General features: G+C 40.8%; 1 protein-coding gene across 4 annotated transcripts in view; it reads left to right on the forward strand.

Moving 5' to 3' along the window:
• The window catches only part of JAK1 (Janus kinase 1), a 124,624-nt gene that overhangs the window by 20,861 nt on the left and 86,559 nt on the right, over positions 1-17,204 (forward strand). The window contains exon 2 of one of the 4 annotated variants that reach the window (XM_045897492.3): positions 7,842-7,980. The exons of the other annotated variants lie outside the window; for them this stretch is intronic. The gene's annotated coding sequence lies outside the window, so the exon portion shown is untranslated. The remainder of the gene's footprint in view (positions 1-7,841; positions 7,981-17,204) is intronic. 4 annotated transcript variants of the gene reach the window in all.

The raw sequence follows: 17,204 nt of genomic DNA on the forward strand, positions 1-17,204 counted from the left end.
CTCAAAGCCAACCAATATAACAAGGTACAAATTGAAAAGGCTTGCTCCCGTCTTTGTCCCTGTCAGCCTCCTTCTCTGCCTACTTAAGTATCCTGCTTTTATTAATTTCTTGTGTGCAGATACAATTAATACAAGTACATATTTTTCTTCTCTGTTTTTGTACAAAGGGTAGCATAGTCTATACTCCTCTGCATTTTGCTTTTTTCATTTTAAGGTATATCCTCCTCACTTTCCTAATTAGGACATAGAGTATTTCCTTATTTATATGCATGCATGCAAGTGTGTGTGTGTATGTATGTATGTATATATGTATTAGAGCCTCAGCGTTTTCCACTGTGAATGTACGATGTTTACTTAACCAGTCCCCATATTCATCGACATTTTTTTTTCTCCATTTTTTTTTGCTATTGCAAACAGGGCTTCTTCATATGTACAAGGTTGGACAAATTCCCAGATGGTATTGTTGGATTAAAAGATAAATGTATTTATAATTTGTATTAATATGGTAAATTGCTCTCCACGGGGTTTTGCATGCTCTCCATACTATTTTGCATACATTGGCATGCATTTATTTTTATTTTTATGTTTGCATTGCAGATAGTTCTTACCCTTCCCTCCATACCTTTTTTGAGCTGCCATCTTGTTAATGTGGAGAGTATTGTACAAGTGAAGAGATCCCTTCCCATTTTTCCTACGTGGCCCCGGGCTGTTCAAATCCAGTGTTTTCCAAGCCAGATACTAGGGCACAGGGCTATCATGAGGTGTGAGACTAGGCATTCTGTCCATCCTTATCTGTTCTTGTCCATCCTTATCTGTTCTTGTCCCTGTCTTGGGATGTGAGGATGGAATGGTTGGGTGTATTGTGTGTCTGGGGAGATAGTCATTTGCTCTGCACATAAAATATTGACTACTGTCTCCCTTCCTTAGAAGTTATTTATTTTTTTAAGGGGTTATGTTCATTGCTTTTGTAAAAGTTGTTTATTGAAGATTTAGAATTAAGAGAAAATAAACACTTGGAATGTCATAACCATTGTTAATATTTTAATGAATATCTTCTCAATTTTATGTGTGTATCCTCATTGTAAGTGGTCATCATATACTGCATGATATTTTATAACCTTTCATTTATTAGTGCATTATGAATATCATTCCATCTTCCAGTAATCATACACACATATGTACATATATGTATATGTATGTGTTTGTATAGAATTCTGTTGGATGGCTTCACCAAGATTCTATGTTCCTCAGATGAACATTTAGAGATTGTTTTGTGAGTCATTTTTATTTTATTTTATTTTTTAGATTTCATTTATTTGAAAGAGAGAGAGAGAGAGCACTAGCAGGGGGAGGGGCAGAAGGAGAGGGAAAAGCAGATTCCCCACTGAGTCGGGAGCCCGATGCGGGGCTTGATCCCAAAACGCTGGGATCATGACCTGAGCCGAAGGCAGACGCTTAACCAACTAAGCCACCCAGGTGCCCCTTTTTAGTCATTTTAAACAGCCTTATAATGAAGATCCTTGTAGCTAAATCTTGTATATCATTGTTATTTGCTTAGAAGAAATCCTAGAAGTAGAACTGCTGGGTCAAAGTACATGTGCAGTTATTCTCCAAAGCTGACATACTGTTTATGTTTCTAAATGAGAGTACTTGCTTCATCACATCTAATCAATTTGTGGATATTGTAATCTTTTAAAATTTGTCAATCTGTTAGTAAAAAATGGTTAATCTATATTTTACTCTCTAGATTTTTTTTTCTTTTTTTTTTCATACTTGAGAATTCATATTTTCTATGTGGATTGCCATGTCATGCCCTTTGCCCATTTTTATTGGTGTGGTTGTTTCTTTTTGATTTTTTAAAAAAACTGTAAATGTATAGGATAGTAACTTTTTGTCAAATATGGTACAAATATTTTTCTTCAGCTTCTTTGCCTATATATTTAGGGTCTTTTGATAGAGAAGTTTTAAATTTTCATGTACTCAAATCTATCAAACATTTCTTTTTATTTTATTTATTTATTTTTTAAGTTTTTATTTATTTGACAGAGAGAGAGACAGCGAGAGAGGGAACACAAGCAGGGGGAGTGGGAGAGGGAGAAGCAGGCTTCCCGCTGAGCAGGGAGCCTGATGTGGGGCTCGATCCCAGGACCTTGGGATCATGACCTGAGCCGAAGGCAGACGCTTGACGACTGAGCCACCCAGGTGCCCTCTTTTTCTTTTTTTAAAGATTTTATTTATTTATTTGAGTGAGAGAGTGAGCGTGAGCGGAGAGGAACAGAGGGAGAGGGACAAGCAGACTCTGCGCTGAGTGTGGAGCCCAATATAGGGCTCAGTCCCACGACCCTGAGATCATGACCTGAGCTGAAATCAAGATGCTCAACCGACTGAGTCCCAGGTGCCCCTCTATCAGACATTTCTACTTTTGATGTGATGTTGGAGAGACCTTTTGACTTCCCCGATTGCATAAATACTTACCTGTATAGACTAAGTAATTGGTATATCTGGTGTTTTTAAATGATGGGGCATTTATTTTACTGTATGGTATAAGATTAATGCTGACTTAATATTTTCTTCTGACTGGGTTGTCAAGTTGTCCCACTGCACACACACAAAATTATCATTCTTCCCTCTGATTTCAAATCCATGTGTTTAAAAATTGTTCTGTTTTTAAAAACACACTTGAAAAGTTATACTAATAGAAAGGGCGTTAGAGCACTAGGCTGTTTTCAGGCAGTTGGTGTCAGGGTACTGTTGAGCAGGTACCTTAACCTCTCTTTGACTAGATCTCTTTCATGAAATCACATCTGACCAGCCACCAGAGTTGTTAATGAGGATCTGATAAGATAATGGATATCAATAATAAAATTCTATATAGAGAGTGTTTATAATGCTCCTAAGTAGGAGGGGCCAGGCATTCTTAAGAAAGTATAGCCATAGTTAGAACTAGTAAGACAACAGAAAAAAAGATTACATTTTGAGTTTTGGAGGAATTAGGAAAAAAAACCCCAACAAAATAGCTTCTCTGGCTTTAGAGTAATTTCCTATTAGCCAAATAGAAGACAATCACTAAACTAAAAATAAGCATCTTGTAACTATTTTTAAAATCTTTACAGGAATTAAATACAGTATTTAATTTCCTTAATGATTAGAAATAGAAAGCAAGTGTAATGCTGCATTTAACTTTTCACATGATGATATTCCTCATTTGGTCTTTTTCTTTCTTTTTAAAAAACTAAGACAGTTATTTTATTTTGAACAAGGAAGTTGTATAAGCAACTGAAAATATGCCTCACAATAAGAGAGGTTCTTCCCCCGTTGTGCAGCATACCCCAACATATTATTTTGGGAGGAAAAATAGCATATTTGGTTAATTATGTTATTTACTATAACTCCTTTTTCTAAGGCAGGCATGGCATTTTTTGATATCTGGCTTAAAGTCTAAGAATCATGCCCAGGTAGAGCATGCTAAGTAGTTACATTTTGGGGGATTAAACTTTAATTTAGGTTAAAGTTGAATGCAAGTACTAACACAGGGCTACTGAACTACTATTCTTGATTTAACTAAAGAAAACAAATGTAACTTGTCCATATTTTTGCATTTCTTTCATATAAAAATCTATTTTATTGTTTCACTTGAAAATATTCTGATGAAATAGTCTTGCAAAGGAAAGATAACCTAGCTTTGAGTGTACAATAAAAAAGCAAAGAGTAATGTTTAATTTTCTGTTCAATTGTGTTTAGGACCTTTACAAATAACATATTAATTTCTAGAGAGCATCACTGTGCTGCCCATGCCAAAAATTTCATGTTCTCTCCTTGAGCATCAAAATGGTCCGTCCTGGTTCTCCAGTAAATAGCCAGAAGATAAGAACATAATTCTTTTCATCCAGTATGAAGCAGTGATAAAGTCCTGCAAGAAGTGTTAGCATGTCTTCTTTTTCCATGAAAATCTGGATCCACTGTCCTTTTTATTGCTGATATCAAAATCTCCACTCCCATCTAAGATATATAAAATTTCATCATCCGAATGTTCCTCATAAAACATCTTAATTCTTTCTTCTAATGTGGTAGTTTATCTTCACCTATGGTTATTATGTTCATCTGGGAGTGGTTTTTCTCTTTTTGGATTTTATCTAATTCTGGATTGTTCTCATGTTTATCACAACCCATTACTAGTAACAGATACCAAGCTGACGCATTTGAGGCAGGCTGACTGGACTTCAGTCAGTAGGGGTTCCTTTGGCCCATATACCACACTTCCACCATCTCCCCTGCCTCATGTGAGAATTAAATCAAATCCTGGGGGACATGATGGGACACGGCTGACCTCAGGCTCTTCATTTGGTCTTTAGATTCAGACATTGCCACCTTACCCAGTCAGGTACCTGGACTTGTGTTGGGATCTGATAGTAACTGACTTTCAGACCATAGTTAAGTCATTTCATACTTCTGAGCTTTGGTTTCTTCATCTATAAAATGAAGCTCCTTTGTTAGTGTTTGAACGTAATGTCCCAGCTCTGAGGTCCCCTTTGCAGCCCCAGTTTCTCTGCTAGGAGGAGCAGAGGACTCTGAAAGGGGGCCAGTTTTTTACATTCTAACCATGGGAAATTTGAAATAATTGCTGATTTCACTTAATTTTTTTGTTCCTAAAAGACAAATGATCTTTGTTTTACCTTTCATTCCTGATCATTGTCAGGGTAATAAGCAGGTAAGCCTCGAAGCCCCAAATCTAGTAATATTGTTGCAGTCTGTACTTAAAAATGTTTATTTATTTATTTATTTATTTTATTCTTATGTTAATCCCCATACATTACATCATTAATTTTAGATGAAGTGATCCATGATTCATTGTTTGTGCATAACACCCAGTGCTCCATGCAGAACGTGCCCTCCTCAATACCCACCACCAGGCTAACCCATCCTCCCACCCCCCTCCCCTCTAGAACCCTCAGTTTGTTTTTCAGAGTCCATTGTCTCTCATGGTTCGTCTATCCCTCCGATTTCCCCCGCTTCATTCTTCCCCTCCCGCTACCTTCTTCTTCTTCTTCTTTTTTTTCTTAACATATATTGCATTATTTGTTTCAGTTAAAAACGTTTCCATAGAGTTAAGGAATGAATTTTTTTTTCATATGTGGATGTAGATTACAGTGCAAGTTACTTGCAATGTGGATGCAAGTTAAATTCTTGACTCTTTTCAAACCCGTAGGGATGAATCATTTTGGGATAGCCAAGTTTTCTAGATGGATGAGAGTTTATTCTTATAATCACCATGTTTTAAAAACTTTAACTACTTTGATGAAAAAGTGAAAAAATAGCTTTACTGTGTCTTTGCACTGAGGTAATGGAGTACAATTTATTTTTCTGTTAATCTGGTTCAGTTAAAAACATACGTTGTTACAGTGAGCACTGCGCTTATAGGGGCCTAGCATGGTTTGGAGTAAGAATACCTTGGTTTAAATTTCTGTTTTACCACTTGTTGGCTCTGTTGCCTTGGAACGGCAAACCCCTTCTGACCTGACTTTCCAACTTTTAAGAAATTGAGATGGAAAAACTTTGTATATAGTAGATCTTCTGTAAATGATATATCTTATTATTATGATAGGGATGCCCTCCATGTCTATTGAGTTGTGTATATACACAATACACACACACTCTCTCTCTCATACAATGTATTTGTTTTTTTCTTTTTGTTTTTAAGATTTTATTTGAGAGAGAGAGAGAGAGCATGAACAGCGGGGAGCAGCAGAGGGAGAGGGAGAAGCAGACTCCCTGCCAAACAGGGAACCCGATGCAGGGCTCGATCCCAGGACCCTGAGATCATGACCTGAGCCAAAGGCAGACGCTTAACCAACCAGCTGAGCCACCCAGGCGCCCCAATGTATTTGTTTCATACTACCCAGTTTTGGACTAGAATTCTTGGGCTTTCTATAGTTTTTCTGTCAACTTCTCAGTTTTCACTTCTTGAACTGATCAGTGTGCCTGGGTATAGAGTCTTATCCTATAGGATTTACAGGCTTGTTAGCGTCTAGTTGCTCTTGTTTTATGTACAACTCTACGTGAAAAGGTCTGGGAACATGTAATGTTCATGAATATTTTTCTGAAATTTCTGCAGCATTTCCTTTGGTGAACTCATATTTTATGTGTGTTCCAAAACAAGCTTGGCATCATTCAAACGCAGGAGTATATTTGCACACTAGTCTTTATTTACAAAAGAATAGTATTGAGCCACCCAGTGGGGAGACACAGAATCTAAGTGGTTCTTTTATTTCCTCTCCCCTTTTCATTGGCTATGTGGCACACATAACACTAGTGGTATGATACATCTGAAACCGTGTGGTTTTCTTTTTTTAAGTCTTGTATGGGGATTATGCTTATGACCTTGACCTTATAAATTACACATCTGCTAAGTGCCCAACCTTTGTGCACTGGGTGATATCCCTATTTAAAGATGAGGAAACCAAGATTTGGAGAAATTAAGGACCTTATTCATTTTATAAATGAATAACTCATGTCTGACTTCAAAGTTCATGCTTTTTACCACAAAACCATGCTATATGTTAGTTCCAAACTGAAGCTTTTGTGAACTTGAGTGGATGTATTGGAGTTGGGGTGGGGCAGATATCTATACTTTTTCCTTTGTCCTATAGAAGGAGCAGTAGGCTGCCATCTACTATTCTCAGTTGCATGGTTGCTTTTAGAGCTGTGTGTGTTGTGCTCATATATATACATTTATGCAAAGATCTGCTTACGGAACCATCTGGCATCTTCCTGCCTCTAGAAAAGAGGGCTGGTGGCAGCTAGAACAGTGTGCCATGGCAAAGAGATCTTCAGGGGAAAATTTGTTACCAGCTTTCAGATAGCAGTGCTCTAAACACATATGAGCCAACAAATTCTCTGTGAAAAGAATGCTAGATGGCTCTTCGGTTTTGTTCAATTAATTTCTTTAATTATTAAACATTAAGTGAATTATAGCATCAGATGAGAATGCCAGGAGAGGGCAAATGACCACAATTCTGTTCTGGGGCCCTAGGAAGCATCTGCTGAGACTGATGCTATCATCTGCCTCTGCCCCCATCATATCCTTGTGTAGACATGAAATATTAAGATGAGGGACTCCATGAGGAAATACTAGTTTTTCAGTTTCTTTTGCAGTAAACTCTTAATTTTAGCCGAGAAACATGGACTTATATGGTCTGGTATTGATAAAAGAGTCTGCTTGCTAGTTTCATTTAGAGCTGATAATGTTTTGGGCTTTATAAATGGTTCTGGTGTTGAGAGAAGGGGAAAAGATAAATAGTTCTGGTGTTGAGGGAAGGAGAGCAATAAAATCAAGCTGAAACATGGTCATTAAGCCCAAACTAATCAGATCATTTGTGTGTCTTCATGTAAGGCTGAATCAAGGATTCAGACAAATACAGGTGCTTCTGGGTTTTTTGTTTTTTTTTCTAACTAGGCTTAGTTTATAGGCCAGAGAAAGATTCTGTTGCTATTCCATTATTACTGAGCCAGTAGTTGAAAAGAGTCTTTGTCATTAATGGAAAATGGCAAAATCATACAGTGCATCTAAAATTTTTGATTAAAGTTGTTCTTTATTAAAGTCTCATTTCTTGTGTCTTTGTATAATTGAACTTAAAACATTTTTAAAATTTTTATTTTGTAATAATTACAGATTGGCAGGAAGTTGCAAAGATAGTACAGAGAGGGCCTATGTTGTTTAACTGAACTTTAGCATAAGTGATATGCTTTTCTCCCTACTTTTTAAAGATTTTTAAACTTATGGAAAAACCTAAGATAAAAGATGCTTGACACTCCTTTTGAACTAGTTTTCTGAATGACTGCAGGTACAAATGGAATCATGGCTGAAATCCAGGTGGCGCTGGTCAAGACTGTGACTGTGTCCTAAACATGATGTGGTTTCCCTGGAGGCCAGAAGCACCATTAGAAGGGGAAGAATGCTGTGGAGTTCTCTGGTCACTACAGGTCGGGCCTCTTGAGCCTTTGAGCTTCCTATAGGTGCCTAGGGTTTTGCAAATGGTCCTAGTAGCCCAGAAGCTGCAGTTGTTAAAGTAACAGGTGGTAGCTGGAAGCCAGCTTGGCAGCCGTTCAGCTCTACAAATAGCCAAGGTTGCTCAACCTTCACAAGGTCCTGCAGACCAAACTGGGGGTGGGAGGATCAGCCCTGCACAGATATTTGATGCTTTTTTTTTTTTTTTAAACCGTTGAAGTCACTTGCTTTGTGTTCTCTTTCATACCTATTTGATTTAACCATATGAAATTGCCATTTTTGTATGTAAAAAAAAATGGTCAAATGTTGGAAATTTGATATGGTTTAGTCTAATGTTTTCTCCTATCATGTTGAAAATTCTTATGAATGTGAAATAACATTTTCACGGAGACATTGGCTCTGCCGCTTTCTTTATGGAGGAAATTTAGCACTCACCACTTTAAATAGATTAACTTAATCTTCTTAACAATCATGAGTTAGGTCCTCCTATTTTCCCTCTTCTTAAGATCACAGGTAGTGAGTGGTGGGGCTGGGTTCACACCCAGGCAGTCTAGTCATGGAGCTGCACTTCTCAGCACTTCTCGTTGGCCCCACCTCTCCAGTCATGCTTATGAAAGGCCTGGGTGTCTGGGCAGCTGATGGGCAATGATGTAGGTGTTTTTGACTTCATGGGAAAAAGAACTTAATTTTCGCCTAAAAATGAATGAATGAATTCTACAGTGTAAGAGTTTTGGAGACTTGACAAAGATACTCTTGCAGTCTTTGCGCCTCTAGAATTGAGGGTAAGAAGAGAGACTTGTTGGCCCTAATAATGAAAGTAAGATGGTTATTGCCTTAGAAGAGGAGGGTGAGTGTTTATTCGTCCATTCCAACCATGAAATCCTGTGGTTCTCTAATAAACCTCTGCCTTTCTGTGTTGCTTAATGTCTCCGATCTTGAGCATGGAAGATGCAGCAGTGATGAGGGAGTTTTATTTGGAAATTGCTCATTGGCCTCTTGCTTGCCAAGTCCCATATTGATATTGGTGGAGTAAGACAGGGGGCTAGGACACTAGGCTCCCTGGGAGCTTTGTGAAGCGGGGAAAGGAGCGGTGTGTCCTTGGGTCATCTGTTTCTGGGGCAGCGTCCTAGGTATTGAGACACGTATGTGTTCTGTGACAGTCCTACTGGATCCTGTCACATCACACTCCAGCCTTTCCTGATTTATCTGTACATCAGTTATGGCTCTGACATCCATTGAACAGAATATAGTGCCCTTCCAAGTACTTTCCCTCTTCTTCTTCCTTAGCATCAGAGATGAACCATCATGATTGTGGGCGATTCTGTCATCAGCATCTCAGATATTCTGTCACAGCAGGAAAGGCTGGACAAACAGCGAGTGACTGCCGGAGACCCAGATGACTTCCCATTCGGGCTGAGTAGCAGGAAAGGACAGGTTGTTGGAGACTTGGTTTAAAGTGAAACATGATCAGTCTTCTTGGTTGTATCCTCTCATGGGCAGAGGAAGGAAGAGGTCAGAAAACTAACTTGTAAGTATTTTTCAACACCTTCCAAGTCTGGTACTTTAGTTGGTCACAGTGGATGTGAAGTTGAAAACCAGTTTGATTTGTTTGGTGGGGTCATCCCCAAAGAAGTCAGCTGCATCTGCATTACCATTTCTAGAGGGCAATCAAGGGAAAAGCTCCCTCATTCCTGTGTTAGAGAAAGTAAGGAGGGGAGTGGTGCATGTCACCATGGCTAGGATTGGATTGGTCTGCAAGTAAGTTGGTTTCGTAAGTTGAACATGAATCTTCCTACAGAATGCTATGGCCTTGGGAACTCTGGATGGTCCTGCTGGTGGATATCGTTCATCCATTTAGTACCTACGATGTTATAAGCCCTGACTATGAGAAACAAAAATAAATAAAGCATAGCCTCAGACCTTGGTATGGTCTGGTGGGTGATATTTACAAAGCAAAGCAAGCTCAGCTTGTAATTCCTGTGTTTAACAAAGTACTGTGGAGGCACAGAGAAGAGACTGACTGCATTTGTCTGGGGAAGTCCGGAAGACTTCATGGGGAGGATGAGGCATTTGAGCTGGACTTTTAGAGAATGAGATAGAATTCTTCAGGTCCAACAGATGGGAGAACTTTCAGAAAAATCTCAGGACAGAGCCTTGAGAACGGTCAGTTGAGGGAGCGCTCATATAGGTCCATGACCCGTCTTGTTTTGTTACTGGAATGCCAGACTCTCCCTTTAATGTGTTTTTCTTAAATTTTCTGTGGATTCATCATGATGAGTCACTGTAGCTTCTGTTGAGTGATGCCAGGTACTGCTGCCGAGGGCTGAGGGCCGAGCTCTTCACTACCTGAACTCTGGTTGTGGCCACGCCCGTCCTTCATGCTCCCTTTCTCAGAAACAGCCTCTTATGTTGTGCCTTTATGTCATTTATGTCATATATTGAGCATGTTTCTCAGGAGCAGACTGGAGGACATTTGATTGATGCCTTTTGGGATCTCACTGAAACCCTTCCTCACTGATCTCGGTTGGTAACCAGAACCCAGGCTGCTTTTGGTCCTTGCCCTTTTCTCCATGTGTTTTCTGGCTTCCTGAGACACCTCTCTCTTTCCTGGGTTTGGGTCGGCACTTATCTTTCCTCCTGTGTAGGACTCCTAGTAGTATCTGCGTCACTTTGTGTCAGCGCCCCCGTTCCAGAAGTGGACCTGAGTTAGGCCGTTGGCCGTATGTCTTGTTTAGTGTACTTGCATTGCTTGAGAGTCTTCCATATTTATACAGTAATTGTATACTCTGTAGTGCCTGAAAGTCCTAGAGGCCCAGGCCGGCTTGAATGATTCAAAGTTAGTCACTTCATTCAAAGAATGAAGCAAAGGGAGTCTAAGGCAAACCAAGAATTCTTTGAAAGCAAAAACTTTGATTATAGCAGCATGTTTGATGAAACAAATAGATTGATTTTTGTGGTGCCACTGGTACACTGTGCTTTTTTTATACTCTCCATCTTGCTGTGTGGTCAGAGACATGATGATCCTTTGGCGTGAATTCTGGCCACACAGTCTTGTGGAGATCGTCACTGTGATAGTGCAGCGCGAGAACAAAGGCCGTCCAGTGAGCCTGGAATTCGTGTTGAAGAGTGAGAGTCACTCAGCACGTTGCCTGCACGGATAGTGAGGGGAGGAGGCAGGTGGGAGGTGGGGAATGTGCTGGGACACTGTGAAGATGCATGTGAAGAGCCTTTTGGAATCTGCTTTTAGGCAGTGTTGTGCAAGTCCCTCAGAAGTTTCCTCATTTCCCCTGGGAACATGTACAGAGAGTGATACATCACTCTATGAAGACTACTCAGGGCCCGAAAAATGCTGCACTCGCAAACAGTTTTGCTGAGCTGGAGATTGGTCAGTTCTGATGTTTGGATGATAGCCGTGGTTATTAATAGCTTCCCGAGTCCGGGAATCTAGGAATTTACAAATTCAAAGCAGAGTGGTGGGAGCCCTATGTTCTCCCTCTTCCCAGGCAAGGGAAGTGTTTTACTAGCTGCAGAACTTTCAGTAGAACTGAACTTCTTTGCACTTGGGTTTACTCGTCTGTAAAGTGGGCAGTAATAGTGGTACCCACCTTCTGGTATGGTTCAGGATTAAATGAGTAAGTATAGGTAAAAGGCTTGGCATGATGCCTGATACATATAGCTAACGTGTTTACTTCTGTTTATTTTCCTTGTCTTTCTTTGTTTTGTTTTTTTAAAGATTTATTTATTTTAGAGAGTGCGTGAGTGGGGGGAGGGGCAGAGGGAGAGCATCTCAAGCAGACTCCCAGCTGAGCGTGCAGCCCTATGTGGGGCTCAGTCCCATGACCCTGAGATCATGACCTGAGCTGAAGTCAAGAGTCAGCCACGTAAGAATAAGGTGTCCCCTTATTCTTTCTTATTTGAGATTTCCCTGAGATTCTGTACTCATTTAAAAATCATAACTTTTTCTGTGGCTTTAGGATCCATCAGCAGGCGCTTAAAACTTCTTCTTGGGAGGGAGAACTTTGGTTTGTGGTAGTTTTCTTCATTCTTTTCCCTTGCCCTGGGGGTGGTGCAGGGTAGAGGGTGGCGCAGAGTCAGAAGTCAGTGGGGAGCAGAGGTGTGTGGTTGCCCAGCTGAGGCTCCCCACCCCCTCCCCGGCCAGACCTACTTCCTGCCTCATAGTTGGGCTGTTGGGATTATTTGATGATGGAATCAATGATTTTTCCATTTTGCCAAAAAAAAAAAAAAAAAAAAAAAAAGCCATAGCATTAATGTGAGGAGAAGCTGAACAAAGGCATACAGGACTCTCTAGACTGTCTTTGCAGGTGTTCTGTAAATCTAAAATTAATCCAAAACAGGGGCACCTGGGTGGCTCAGTTGGTTAAGCGACTGCCTTCAGCTCAGGTCATGATCCTGGAGTCCCGAGATCGAGTCCCGCATCGGGCTCCCTGCTCAGCAGGGGGTCTGCTTCTCCCTCTGACCCTCCTCCCTCTCATGCTCTCTGTCTCTCATTCTCTCTCTCAAATAAATAAATAAAATCTTTAAAAAAATAAATAAATAAAATTAATCCAAAACAAAACGTTTTTCAACATCAAGGGAAATGAGTTGTTCATGGTTATAGAGTTTCAGTCATGGAAGATGAAAACAGCAGTATGCATATAGTGAACAAAACCATAATGTACCCTTAAAAATTGTTACAAGGGTAAATTTATGTTAGGTGTTTTTAGCACAGTAAGAAAAAGAAAAAAGTTTTTTAAAAAAGTTAAAAATAGAAGCTCCGGTGACAGAGCTGGCAAGTAGCACCATGCTGGCAGGTTAGTAGATGCTTAAATGCTTTTGTTGGATACAAGAGTGAGTGAGCTAGGTTTGAACTTGACCCTGACACTTACTGGATAGGTAGCCTTCAGCTAAATTATTTCTTTTATGAATCTCCTTATTTATAAAGTGCAGTAATATCTACTTCAAAGAGTTGGTGTGAGCATTAAATAGGATTAAAGAACGTTGTCAGAGGATCCAGTGTATAGTAAGTGCTCTAAAATGTGGATATTATTATTATTATTGGTAGAATTGATATATTCTTGGGGTGCCTGGGCGGCTCAGTCAGTTAAGCGGCTGCCTTCAGCTTGGGTCATGATTTCAGGGTCCTGGGATCGAGCCCCACGTTGGGCTCCCTGCTCAGCAGAGAGCCTGCTTCTCCCTCAGCCTCTGCCTGCCGCTCTGCCTACTTGTGCTCTATCTCTATGTCAAATAAAAAAATAAAATCTTAAAAAAAAAAAAGAATTGATACATTCTTTTTTGGATATCCCATTTTTAAAATCCTTTTTTTTTGTACATTGAGGTTGCTTTCAAGTTTTTGCTACTGTAAACAATACTGTGATTAATAGCTTTATAGCAAAATCTCTGTGTGCATACATTATGTTTTCTTAGAATATATTTCAGAGAGTCCCATGGTTCCTATTTTTTAGGTCTTCTAATTCCATTATCAGACTGCTTCTAGGTAGTTTATAGCAATTTGCCATTCTCCACAGCAGTACAGAGAACAGATTTTTGATAGGCAGAGATGGGGGGAGGGAAGGTGGGCCCTATACAAAAAGAGGTGCTCTCTTCACAGTAATGTTAAAAGTTGAGTGTCCCTCTGAATGTTGGCCTGAGCTCTCAGGGCACAAGAAGTCCTTTTGTGCCAAATAGCTGAGTGTCCACCACATGGTTCAGGTGAGCTGAATGGCCTTCATCCTGGGGCTGGCAGGGATGCGGTGGGGATGTTGATGGATGGCATGCTGCAGGGTAGACAGCTGCCCCAGGTGTACAGAACCTTACTGTTGACAGATCAGGGAGCAGAAAGGGGGTATTTTGCTCAGGCCCTCCCTCCCTATGGGGGTTGTAGTGTGGATAAGCAGGGTGGGCAGATAATACAGACCCAATTAGAACTTGCCTTCCCCTATGAATGTTGGAGCTTGAAGGGGACTTTGATGGTATCTCGTATGGCGGTTTTTGACTCTTTAGAAGCCAGGGAACTCTATTTCTTTTTTCTTTACTTTTTTTTTTTTAAAGATTTTATTTATTTATTTGAGACAGAATGAGAGAGAGAGAGAGCTCATGAGAGGGGGGAGGGTCAGAGGGAGAAGCAGGCTCCCCGCCGAGCAGGGAGCCCGATGTGGGACTCAATCCAGGGACTCCAGGATCATGACCTGAGCCGAAGGCAGTCGCTTAACCAACTGAGCCACCCAGGCGCCCCCAGGGAACGCTATTTCAAATTTAATCCCACATGGAACCTCAATGTACTGAAGACACTAATTTTATAAATTCAGACATACAGTATCGTAACTTACCAGTATCATAACAATTATGCTGAAGTTAAGAGAACAGTGAATCTGATTATGGGCACTGAATTTTGAGTTGAGTTTAGAGTGGCAGTCCCAGTCATCTTCCAGTTTTATTACCTAATTTACTTCTGAATTTAGTTTTGGTTGCAGTATGGAAAAATCTGATTCACATGAATAAGTAATTGCAGATAGTTTACTAATAACTTACCTTGCAGTTTCAGGATACTCTTCAATTAAATTGACCCAGAAGCCTGAAAGAAGAATAGGGAGATCTTTTATCCCAAAGTAGAATCACAACTGTTTAACAAATGTTTTCATTCTTTATAAAATAGTGCAAGACTGATGATAATGTGTGCTCACTCTTTTTATTCCAGTGCAACCTGTTATGAATTCACTTGTTATTGCCTAACTGACTATTTCTCTGTGAGTGTAAGTAAGCCCAGCAGATGTGCCTGAGATTTATCTGGCATTCGATTGAGTATGCCGTGAGTATGCTATAGTAGTATACTTGCTTGAACAATTTTAAGGGGGCAGACAAGTATGGGTCTGAGTTTAAAGAATAGAGCTCCGGGGGGCACCTGGGTGGCTCAGTCGGTTTAGTGACCGACTCTTGATTTCCGCTCAGGTCATGATCTTGGGGTTATGAGACCGAGCCCCGCGTTGGGCTCTGTCCTCAGTGTGGAGTGTGCTTGGGGTTCTCTCTTCCCCTCTCCCCTCTGTCTCCCTCCACCCCTCAAAATCTCTCTCTCTCTCTAAAATAAATAAAAATCTTAAAAAAAAAAAAAGAATAGAGTTCCAGTTTCTTTCAGGATCAGAGACATATTTATAAGATGTTCAAATATAAGCTCAGGATTGATAAGACAGGCTTTATTCTGAGGTCTGCAGAATATCACATTGGTGATCTTTAGTGGGTTAAAATTTGCTATAAAATTGAATTTGTGCGGGTTTACTATACTTTCAAAAATTGTTAAAATATAGTTGAAAAGTGAAATTTGGTATATTTGCCCCCCAGAATTTTGTAGCACTCAGAACGGGGTTTGGATTACTTAGAACATAGCTTCAAAATTCTTGTCTGTAATACAGTAGTACAGCCTCACTCATTTGTAAAATGAAACTGAGGCCTAAAGAGGGGAAGTGACTTTCCAAAGGTCACTCTGCAAGTTACTGGGAAAGCTGAGAAGAGGAATCCTCCGGTCTCTAGATGCTTCTCAATGTGGTTTTTCTCTGCTGAACAGTTAGGACGTCCTGGTGGGGCAGGAAGCCGGGAAACTGAAATGGCCTCCTCCCCCTTGTGTTGCACCTGTGTGTAGGCCCGTGCATGCACTCCCGTGTGCCCACTCACATACTAGACACCATGAGAGCTAGCTTCAGGTCAGAGGGTGAAGTCGAAGTGTGGGGTCTCCAGACTGAGCCCGCCCTTCCTGGCAGTATTCCTTGTTGTGACTCTTTCTCACCACCTTTTGCTGTATGAAAGCTTCATCTTCTCAGCACTCCACTTTCAGGCTTCTCTGCTCTGACAAGTTAACAGTAGCTAATCTGATCAACTTGTCTGACTTAAAAGGTGGGAGTGACCTGACTGGCTGCCCCTCCCTGTTTTTGTTTTCTCATAAGCATCTCATGGAATGCATTGCTTTCACCCTGACAGGCTGTTTCAGGGGCCCTGGGAGGGTGTTCTTAAGTAGTGTCTTGTGTTCCTTTAAAATCCCATGGTGCAGAGCCCCAGCCTTAAGAACAAAGAGTGGCCTTCCCCAGGGCTGGTGCTGATCTGTTGCCTTCGTGAGAAGAGAACAGCCTGCGCTGGCAGTGTGGCCTGGCCACTAGAAAGAAAGCGGTGGGATTTCAGCTGTCACTCTCTCCCCTCAGTTGGGCACTCTTGGCAGGATTGCCGTCTTTAGTCTTTAGTCTTCCAGCCACATACAGTGACTTTATTGTTTTGCCTTCTACAGAGAACATGCAGATTTGCTCATTGTGGGTGCTTAATAGATGTTTTGGGTGACTGATAATTCAGAGTTGACAAATACAGAAAATTGCCCCTTGCAGACTGCCATTGTAGCAGCAGTGACCATCCAGCATTAACTTAAGGATTCCATAGTTCGTCATTTATTAGTTCAGCAGATGCTACTTGAACACTTAACTGTAGAAGCAGGCAAGGTACCAGCAAGTATTTATTTAGCATGCATTATACACCAGGTTCTGGCTGGATGAAGAAGATATAATACTGAGAAAGCAGACATGGGTCTTTCCCTCATCCCTAGTCAGGGCAGTGGACCCCAAACAAATACACAGACCAGGTTACCGTAAGTGACAGAATTCTAGGTTGTGTTAAGTGCTCTAAGGAAAATAAACAAGGGTGTAGTAAGGGGCGGATAGGAGTGGGGGAAGGGAGAGGAGGGCACTGGAGGCAGGGCCTAGATGATCAGGATCATCTTGGACTGGTTTGTCAGGGAATATTCCTCTGAGACAAGCACATCATCAGACTCAAAGAATGGTAGGAGCTGGTGTGCAAAGAGCAGTCAAGGCAGCTTGGACAAAGGTGGGTAATAGTTTGGTATATTTGAGGCCCTCAAAGTATGGACTTGGAGCATAGTATGAGACCAGGTTGGAGGCAGCACCGATAATAACAGTGGAGAATACTTCGTCTATATGCTGTGTGCCAGGCATGTGCTGAGTGCTTCCCATATGTTGACTCTTTAAATGCTGAGAACAATCCTATGAAGTATGTATTATTATCCTTGTTTTACAGATGAGGAACTGAGGCACAGAGGTTACATAACTTACCCAAGATGTCACAGCTGGTAAATGGTAGAACAGGGATTCAAACATAGGCAGTCCTGAGTCCACACTGTGCTGGTATCCACTCTGGTGTAATGCCAGGGGAA

Source organism: Mirounga angustirostris, unplaced genomic scaffold (genome assembly GCF_029215605.1).
Source record: "Mirounga angustirostris isolate CCGP_5_RB_7025 unplaced genomic scaffold, mMirAng1.0.hap1 SCAF_4, whole genome shotgun sequence".
NCBI classification, from domain to species: Eukaryota; Metazoa; Chordata; class Mammalia; order Carnivora; family Phocidae; genus Mirounga; species Mirounga angustirostris.